Here is a 9,811-nt window from a genome sequence, read left to right as displayed (position 1 = left end):
TGTGTGTGTGTGTGGATTAGAATCAACTTTATTGTCATTACACAGGTACAAGGCAACGAGATGCAGTTCAGGTCTAAAATGAAGTCCAATAGCAGCCGGTGCAGGATATACACTGGTTCCATATGTACAGGACATGGATATGTACTGAATAAATATAGAAATCAGATAGACACAGTCCTATGAATATAATATATAGATAACAAGTATTGTGAGCAAGATTCACAGCTGGATATACAGGTGGATATTACTATAAGTAGAACTTTTACAGATGTGTACAATGATTATACATACGTGTATATATGTACGTTTAGCCTCCTATGGACAAAATGTGCAAAACTAGAAATGTGATCCCTCAAACCAGTTTTTACCAGTTCTGACAACTGTTGGTGTTGATCAGATCCAGTAAGTGTGTGATGGAGGATATTAACGTATAGTTATATAGTACAGCTGCCTGCAGTAGTTTGATAGTAGTACTGTAGTACTGTAGTTCTAGTGTACTGTATGTATGTTCTGTTTCCTGTTTTATTTTGAAGACTGGTTTTTGTCTCGTCCTGTCTTTAGTTCTACTTCCTGTGTCTTCCCGCTCTTGTGATTACCTGATGTTGTCCACCTGGTACCCTGCCCTCTCGTTACCTCGTTACCTTGTTACCTCGTTACCTTGTTAACTCGTTACCTTGTTACCTTGTTAACTCGTTACCTCGTTACCTCGTTACCTGGTGTGTTCAGTGTTTGTGCGTCCCTGTCTCTTGTCAGATCCTTCTTGTTCGTCCTCCTGTTGGTTCCTGGTCTTGCTGTGTGTTCAGGTTTCTGCGACCAGCTTCCCTGTGAGTCTTCCCTCTCTTTTTCCCCCCCTTTGGATTGTGGGATTTGGGGTATTTCTTGTGTTCTCTTTCTGGATTGTCTTTCCAATAAATCCATCCTGCCTTCTCCTGCCGACCTGCGTTTGGTCCTCATAAACCTGCAGACCGTCTCAGAAAGGTTTTACATGGCTCAGAAATGCTCCTGATGGACTTGGATTTAGAGAGGTTGGGTGAGTTGGTCGTCTCCACCGTGTGGTCACATGTTATTTAAGTGTAAGGTGTGCGTTCTCAGCTCAGTTTAACTGTTTGGGTTCAGTTAGTTGATCATAGTCTTTCTTCCTGCCATGGTTCAGGGATCAGTCGACAGGTGTCTGTGTAAATGAACATGAAGCAGGGAGATGTGGGTGTTGTTTATCTGCCAGCTGCACATGCTCAGTAGACAGCTGGTGGAAGAAAGAGCACAGAGGTGAACAGACAGCAGGGACACTCTTAGTCCAGCAGAGGGCCACGGTCCATCAGGGACTCTCTTAGTCCAGCAGAGGGCCCCGTAGACCAGGGAAAGGTTCATGTCTGTTCAGTGTGGAGGAGAAAGCTCTGCAGTGTTTCTGCCCATGAGACTCTGCTAAGATAGTAATGAACCCCCATGTTGCCCCCATGGTGTCCTCATATGGTCCTCATGTTGCCCTCATGTTGTCCCCATGTTGCCCCCATGGTGTCCTCATGTGGTCCCCATGTTGCCGTCATGTTGTCCCCACGTTGTCTTCATGTTGTCTTCATGTTGTCCTCATGTTGTCCCCATGTTGTCCCCACGTTGTCTTCATGTTGTCTTCATGTTGTCCTCATGTTGTCTTCATGTTGTCCCCATGTTGCCGTCATGTTGTCCCCACGTTGTCTTCATGTTGTCTTCATGTTGTCCTCATGTTGTCCTCATGTTGTCTTCATGTTGTCCTCATGTTGTCCTATATCAATGTTCTTTTTAATTCCCCAAAATAACATGATTGATTCCACCCAACGCTCTTTGCCAAGTACAAATCTCTACTTTCATTAATTTTGGGTCTTATTCAATTTTATAGCATTGTAAAACAAATGGAAGTGTTTTTGAAATAGTATTGAGTAAAAGTTGACATATTCCAGTCTGTGATTATCATCAACATCCATTCCTTTAATTTTAGTCTCAATAATTCCTAATTTCTGCTTTTCTAACTCAAACATTAGGTATAAGTTCCTATAAATGAGGTTTATTGACCATAAATTCCAAAAATAACTGTAAAACTAAAGTTAATAAGTTAGAGTTACATAGTGTTGAACATCAAAGAAAGGGACAAACATTGAAGAAAAAGGGAACAACATGTAAGAAAAAGTTAAAATCGATAAAAAGCTTCATTAAAAGTATGGATTTTTAATTTTGGCGGGAAGACAACACGAGGGTGAAGTACTTTACTAGAGCTGCAAAGAGTAATAGATTACAACTGTTCAATGAATCGCCTCCTGTTGTGATAATCAATCGTTTTGAGTCATTTTCTATGAAAACACAGTGAATGTGTGATGTCAGATTGTTACATGAGAATATCTCTCCTCTGGGACAGGAAACTGAATAAGTCTGAGTTGTGGACAAAAGACATTTCAATTTCAATTTTATTTATAGTATCAATTCATAACGAGTTACCTGGAGACACTTTACAGATAGAGCAGGTCTAGACCACACTCTAGAATTTAAGGATATCTTTGGAAAAGCAGTCAGTAAAACAGTCCACACATAAAGAATCTGTATCTGCAGCCATGTTGATGTCTTGTTAATCAGTTCATATTTATTAAAGGAAGAGGTTCCAGATGTTTAGGTGGTGGATTTATAATGCATGTTAATAACCTTCATCCTTTCATTTTGAGCCCTTGTGTAGGCGTCCCTTCAGACAGCGAGCTAAGCCCTGAGTACTTGAGTACTTGTTCTCATGTCCTACTATGAACCCAGCTGTGCAGATCCCCCCCCCCCCGCCCCCCCAACACAGGAACCAACCCACAACCCAGAGCTAACCATGCTAACTACGCTAACTCAGTTCTCCCAGCTGTTTTAACGTTCCTGTTCCTTCTGTCTGAAGCATATAATATAACTTTAACATAACTTTAATATTACTTTATTACTTTAACTGTGATAAGATTAATGTACAGTAGACGTGAAACATTTATAGAATAATTCTTCTTTTTCCAACAATGCGAAATATGACAACTTCGTGGCCTTTTTGTCGTCTTTTGCCGCCTCTTCAAATGTCCGTCCCTGTCCTCTGTCTCTGTGTCGGCGCTCTAACCGTCTTACCCACTACACCTTGCATTGGCTTTGACCCCCGTTGACACTAGCTCCTAACCCTGCCCCCCTCACTACACTGCAATAACTGTGACCCCGGACTAGACATCTGCTATATATTTTATATATATATATATATATATATATATATATATATATATATATATATATATATATTCTTATATAAGTTCTGTTCTCGACCCATTCCGCCTCTTTTTTTGTTAAGAAACATGTATTTTGTGTGTATTTATTTGTTTTTCTGCATTGAAAGTTCATTTTATTTGAGTATTTATTATGTCTACGTGTACTTATTGTGGTAATGAACCCTTTTCTCATTTCTTTTAAAATCAGACCACAGACCCTGACCTGAGTCTCTGTTTGTGATTGGTGTGAAGTTTCCAACCGCTGCTGTTTCTAGTCTGCGGTCTGTAGTCTGTCCTCTGTCCTCTGTCCCCTGTCCTCTGCTTAAGAGAAGACGGGGCGGTCGGTTAGCCACAACCAGAACACATGTTGATCTGTCAAAGAAGAGAAACCACACGAGGAGAACCACCACCATGACTCAGTTTATTGGTCCTGCTCAGAATCAAGATCAGAAACACAGATAGAGACTAGGACTTCTCTTTATCAACCTTGAGTTGTCTTGGGGGTCAAATTTGACCCGTTATCCAAGTTTTTTAATCAGAAGTTTCTTTCAACCAAATGTCCCAAAAATAACACGGACACATGGATGATCTTTGGTAAATGTAATGATTGCCTTCATTGAATGTGGGCTGTTTTATTCAGTCCACAGCACTTTATTAAACAAAACAAATGGTATAATGTCATATAAATTAAATTGAAACGCAAGTTTGACAAAAACGTTTTAAAAAGTGTCAAAAAATGCCCAAATTTGGACCCGGTAGGACAACAAGGACATGGCTGAGTGGAAGACAACACAAGGGTTAACAGTATTTTTCCAAAGTTTTTTGATATTTTTTATGTTGATATTTTCAGCGCTTATTTCGACGGCACATTTGTTGTGACAAAAATAATAAACTAAAAACGGGTCAAATTTGACCCAAGCACATGAGGGTAATACTTTAAGATAAGTCCCTCTGAAATTTCCACAAGCAGTTTTCAGCAAAAAAAATACAATACAGAGAGAAAACGAAGAAGACCGTATGAAGATAAAAATAACAGTAATAATAATAATAACAATAACAGTAATAATAATAATAATAAACCTTTTGGCTATAAAAATACATCTACCATAAATTATCAGTCAAGTGTTCAAGTGTCCAGGTATTTATGTGAGTCCAGGTGTTTGTGTGTGTACCCCCCCCCCCCCCCCCCCCCCCCCCCCCCCCCACCGTGAGGAGTTGTAGAGTCTGATGACATGAGGGACAAAGGAGTCCTTGAGTCTGCTGGTCCTACATTTTGGAAGGTGCAGCCCTCCACTGTATAAATTACTATATAAATATCAGTAAATAGTTCTGATCACTAGACTCTGGTCAGTAGATATTTGTTGTCTGAACTCTCTGTAGCTGCATGAGTCTCATTTAGCTTTAACAGATAGGTCCAGGTCTACATGAATGTACCGAGGTGTGGGGGTCTCTGGGGACCTGTGATTGTCCGGCTGGACTCCACTGGTCGGACTGGTGTGATGGGGTCCAGGTCTACCTCAGGGAGGAGTAGTGGACCTCTGGCTCTGCTGGAGACTCTGAACACAAACCACAACAATAGGAGAAACTGTTAGAGACAGACAGCATGGGGGGGTGCGGATACCAGCATGTCATTACATAACTTTGAAACCTTTGAGACCCTTGAAAAGCTAGCTGTGTGGATTTACCTGCAGAGACCTGAGGACCAGGTAACCATAGTCCTCAGATTGGACAGATAGTCTAGCTAGCTGTCTGGATTAACCCTGCAGAGATCTGAGGACCAGGTAACCATAGTCCTCAGATTGGACAGATAGTCTAGCTAGCTGTCTGGATTAACCCTGCAGAGACCTGAGGACCAGGTAACCATGTTCCTCAGAATGGACAGATAGTCTAGCTAGCTGTCTGGATTTACCCTGCAGAGACCTGAGGACCAGGTAACCAGAGTCCTCAGATTGGACAGATAGTCTAGCTAGCTGTCTGGATTTACCCTGCAGAGATCTGAGGACCAGGATTGCATTTTGTCCTTTTCGTATCTTTTTATAGGAATAGTTCATTAAATCAACATGTTTTAGGAAATCTTATTCTCTTCTCTGAGAGTGACAACACTAAATTAAAATGAGTCTCACTTTCATACAGAGCTGGAAGTGCTTATCTTATCTTCTCTTAGCTTAGCATAGCTTAGCTTAGCTTAGCATAGTGTAAAGACTGGCTCAGTTTGAAGTGGAGGATAAAGATCAGCTGTACCTCTGGTCCTGTTTGATTTGAGGACTATTTGTCCATAACTGACGTCTTCTGCTTGTCTCACTGCTGCGTAGACTGGAGCTGGATCTCTCTCTAGAAAATAAGAAGTAATAGATTACATTACTGCAGGTACTGATACCACTGCTGCTGTGTTGCCAATACATGTGTAATGCAAAGAATAATATGTATGTATGCATGTATGTATGTATGTATGTATGTATGTATGTATGTATGTATGTATGTATGTACTGATGTAAGATTATTTTTTAATGTAGAATTAAAGTTGTTATGAACATGCTGCAGGTTTCAGACCAGCTCTGAACAAATAGAGTAAATATAACGGGGGGGGGGGGGCATTTTGTCTGACAGAGGACGACCACAAACCTACACAAAGGTTGTACATTTTACCACCAGGTACACAACAAAGACGTCACTGCCGTCGAGAGCAGGGTCTGTAGTGAGAAACCAGACCAGCGTCGGACCAGTTCACTGGAAACAACAGGAGGAAGTTAATGTGGTTTCACACGCAGACTGGAAAAAAACAGACCACTAGAAGTCGAATCAAAGGCCGTTTGAGACGCAGAAAAACAAGTATCTGTGGTCTAATGAGGCTCGATCCGAGCTTATTAACCTGCCCTTTGAGACAGGAAATACATTATTTTCTTTCTATATTTCTACTCTGATATTTATACACTTCGTGCAACTGTAACACTCGAGGATCAATAAAGTATTTCTGATTTTGATTCCTATTCTTTGATTTTTAAAGTCTGTTTTCTTCTGAGCATTATATTAGTGTTAATATATGTTCCTGCTCGTCGATAACTCAAAACTAACAGTGAATGTGTATGTGGAAGCACAGTGTGTTTATCAAAGCCGGGTGTGTTTTCTTCCTCTGTGCCACCGAGCTCTGTTCTTAGTAAAAACACAACCCGGACTATGTTTACCTGCACAAAATAGTCACATGTTTGCCCTAATTCAAATCTTGTTCATGTTGCAATCCTCTCCTCATTCAGTTGGTCAATTAGCAGCATTAGCTGCTAACCCTAATGTATAGGACCTGAGTGTGTGTGTAGTTTAGGCCTGCTTGTAATAACAGAGTGTTAAATTGTAATTAAGGATGTATTATTATTTTTATTAAAGTCTATGTAGTAGAGATGGACTTCATCATCGAGACATGCATGGATAAAAGAAAAGCAGAAACACAGCTACTTTCAAACATCAGGGACTTGGACATCAACAGGATTTTGGATATGAGCACACATCGCCATGCCGACCTTTTCAACAAGGTGGTTGAAGGACTGAAAGCGGGAAAAATGTTGTATTATGTTATATTATAATTTAGCGTGTCATATTTTTGGGGGGCAGTAGTTCAGTCTGTAGGGAGTTGGGTTGGCAACCAGAGGGTCGCCAATTACCTTCTGGGCACTGGTCCAGCACTGGCAGCCCCCCCCACCATCTCTTTATTAGTGCATGAATAGGACCTGTGTGTGTGTGTGTGTGTGTGTGTGTGTGTGTAGTGATAACTAACAGAGTGTATATTATAATTTCAATAAACTATAAATTATGAAAATAACATTTCTACAGGTAAACATGATAGATTAAAACTAGCGTGGTCCACCCAGACTCTCGTACCTTTAATTAGTACTATTATATGTGTTATTATTATGTGTATGTGTGTGTCTGTGTGTGTGTGTGTGTGTGTTTGTGTTTGTGTGTGTGTGTACCTTTCTTCCTGTTGCTCTTCTTGTCTTTAATCACTATTTGTCCATAACTGACGTCTCCTGTCCTCACTCCGGAGTAGACTGCAGCAGGATCACTCTCTGGAGGAGAAAGGACATTCGTTATTTACCTTTTACAACAATCAGTAATACTTATTTACATCGTATTAGGAAAGGAAACAATAGTTGAATAATCAAAGCAGCAGATCTCAGGATGAAGCTTTAGGACAGAGGTGTCAACGTCCACTAGTAGAGGGGAAGTACTGCTTACATCTTCAGTTTTACACCTCTGCTGATGTCAGGGCTTAAATGGAAACCCAGTTCATGTGAAACGGATTTCACGCTAACAGAGCGGTTCTTTTTTAGCAACATAAGCAAACACATTGACCACAGGAGGAACAAGTCGGTATGTCAACAAGTCATGATGTCACACAATAATCACAACTAATTATTAACATTGGAAATTAAAATGTGAGCCAAAATGTAGATGTAAATACTATATTTCATAGAAGTAGTGCAGTGCCAGTTTGAGGCATGTACATGTTTGAAAGAGGCTGATTGCTCGGCACCCAGTATTTATTCACCCATTTTATTTATTAATTTTCATATTTTTATATCCCTTGTGTTGCCTTTTCATCAACCATGAAAAAGAAGAAGTTTTGGTGACGTTTTTTTCAACATTATTATTGCTTTTTTTCCCCATAGTTTTCACTTTTTCAATGTTTTTGGTGTTTTTTAGGAAAACAGGGCTGGTGTTGTTAGTGTTGTTGTTGTTGTTGTTGTTGTTAGTGTTGTTGTTGTTGTTGTTGGTGTTGGTGTTGTTGTTGTTGTTGTTGTTGTTGTTGTTAGTGTTGTTGTTGTTGTTGTTGGTGTTGTTGTTGTTGTTGGTGGTGTTGTTGTTGTTGTTAGTGTTGTTGTTGTTGTTGTTAGTGTTGTTGTTGTTAGTGTTGTTGTTGTTAGTGTTGTTGTTGTTGTTGTTAGTGTTGTTGTTGTTGTTGTTGTTGTTGGTGTTGGTGTTGTTGTTAAAGATGGCCTGTCAGATTGTCTTTAGTACTTTTTTTTTCTACAGAACATTGTAGAGATGATATGCAGTGAGTGACATACGCGCCCTTGTCATGTTTGCATATTTAATGTACTTACCCAAGAAGCTGAATACATTATATATTATACATTATACATTATATATTACATTATATATTATACATTATACACACTGACAACATTAACCAACTGCAGTTGTTGCATAGAGTACACCAAGACTGATTTTAATTTGGGTGTTGTTCTCAGTGATATTAGTTAAAATGGGATTTTTAAATGTGAACTACAGCGTAATGTTTTGTTTCCTCTGTGTCTAACCTCTAGGTTTCCGATGGATGCATCGTCTCACCAGGAGAACCAGGAGCACCAGGAGAACCAGGACAACGACTGGAACAGCGAACCAGACAACGGGGGAAGGAGTGAAGGAATGAGGACTAGTGGGAGGTGGAGGATGATTTGTTGTCATGCTTGTTGTCGTGCTTGTTGTCATGCTTGTTGTCGTGCTTGTTGTCGTGCATTTCCCTAAAACGAACAAAAGCATACGTTTCAAAGCACAGAAGTAAAAAATGAGGAGATATGTTTTTAGTCCTTTTGCTGGATTTTTTTCTCTGAAGCATAACCATGAGCTTTATTAGACAGATTGACCCGTTGTCCTATATCAATGTTCTTTTTAATTCCCCAAAATAACATGATTGATTCCACCCAACGCTCTTTGCCAAGTACAAATCTCTACTTTCATTAATTTTGGGGCGTCTTATTCAATTTTATAGCATTGTAAAACAAATGGAAGTGTTGTTGAAATAGTATTGAGTAAAAGTTGACATATTCCAGTCTGTGATTATCATCAACATCCATTCCTTTAATTTTAGTCTCAATAATTCCTAATTTCTGCTTTTCTAACTCAAACATTAGGTATAATTTCCTATAAATGAGGCTTAATAAACATAAATTCAAAAAATAATTGTAAAAGTAAAGATAATAAGTTAGTGTTACGTAGCGTAAACATAAAAAAGTGAACACTGAAAAAAGGGACAAAAATGTAATAAAAAGTTAAAAACATCGATAAAAAGCATCAATAAAAGTGTTGATTTTTAATTTTGACGAGAAGACGACACGAGGGTTAAACTAAAAGACATGTAGAGTACATTTAGTTTGTCCGGGGGTCTCACCACAACCCAACTGCTGGTGGAGTTGGTTTGAAAGGGCACCGAGACGCCTCAACAAGCAGTGTTGGACTTTAAAATGTTAGATGTGTTAAACAGTGTGTGTGAGTTGCAAAAGGTAAAAGTTTTATTTCAACATAAATGAAGACATGTTGGTCATGCATTAAGTTGTTTTGCAATACTCCTTTTCTCTAAGATAAGATACATTCTGTTAAAATCCAGCTCTCCTAAATGTGTCAGAAGCAGGATTGATGGTTTTGGGACCATCCTGGTTCTGGTTCCAGTCCCTCTCCCCAGCCCAACTGAAAGTGCAGCAGTTCATGTTATATCTGCCCTGCAGGTCCTGAAGGGGTCATAAACTTTCAGTCACATTCCAGGTGAAAGATAACGAATAAGCACACGAACATATCAC

The 9,811-nt window shown here is 39.5% G+C and overlaps 1 protein-coding gene and 1 long non-coding RNA gene across 4 annotated transcripts in view; both read right to left on the bottom strand.

Moving 5' to 3' along the window:
• Positions 1–9,811, bottom strand: part of LOC117962117 (sialoadhesin-like) — a 194,299-nt gene that overhangs the window by 106,633 nt on the left and 77,855 nt on the right. The window lies entirely within an intron of this gene.
• Positions 4,757–7,438, bottom strand: LOC117962151. Its single transcript, XR_004660577.1, has 4 exons — positions 7,352–7,438; positions 7,205–7,300; positions 5,484–5,573; positions 4,757–4,798 (listed from the first exon to the last, which is right to left on the bottom strand). It is a non-coding gene; the product is annotated as an uncharacterized LOC117962151 (long non-coding RNA).

This window comes from Etheostoma cragini, chromosome 19 (genome assembly GCF_013103735.1).
Source record: "Etheostoma cragini isolate CJK2018 chromosome 19, CSU_Ecrag_1.0, whole genome shotgun sequence".
NCBI classification, from domain to species: domain Eukaryota; kingdom Metazoa; phylum Chordata; class Actinopteri; order Perciformes; family Percidae; genus Etheostoma; species Etheostoma cragini.
Note: the sequence above shows the minus strand (reverse complement) of the source record. Positions and strands in the feature narration are given on the sequence as shown.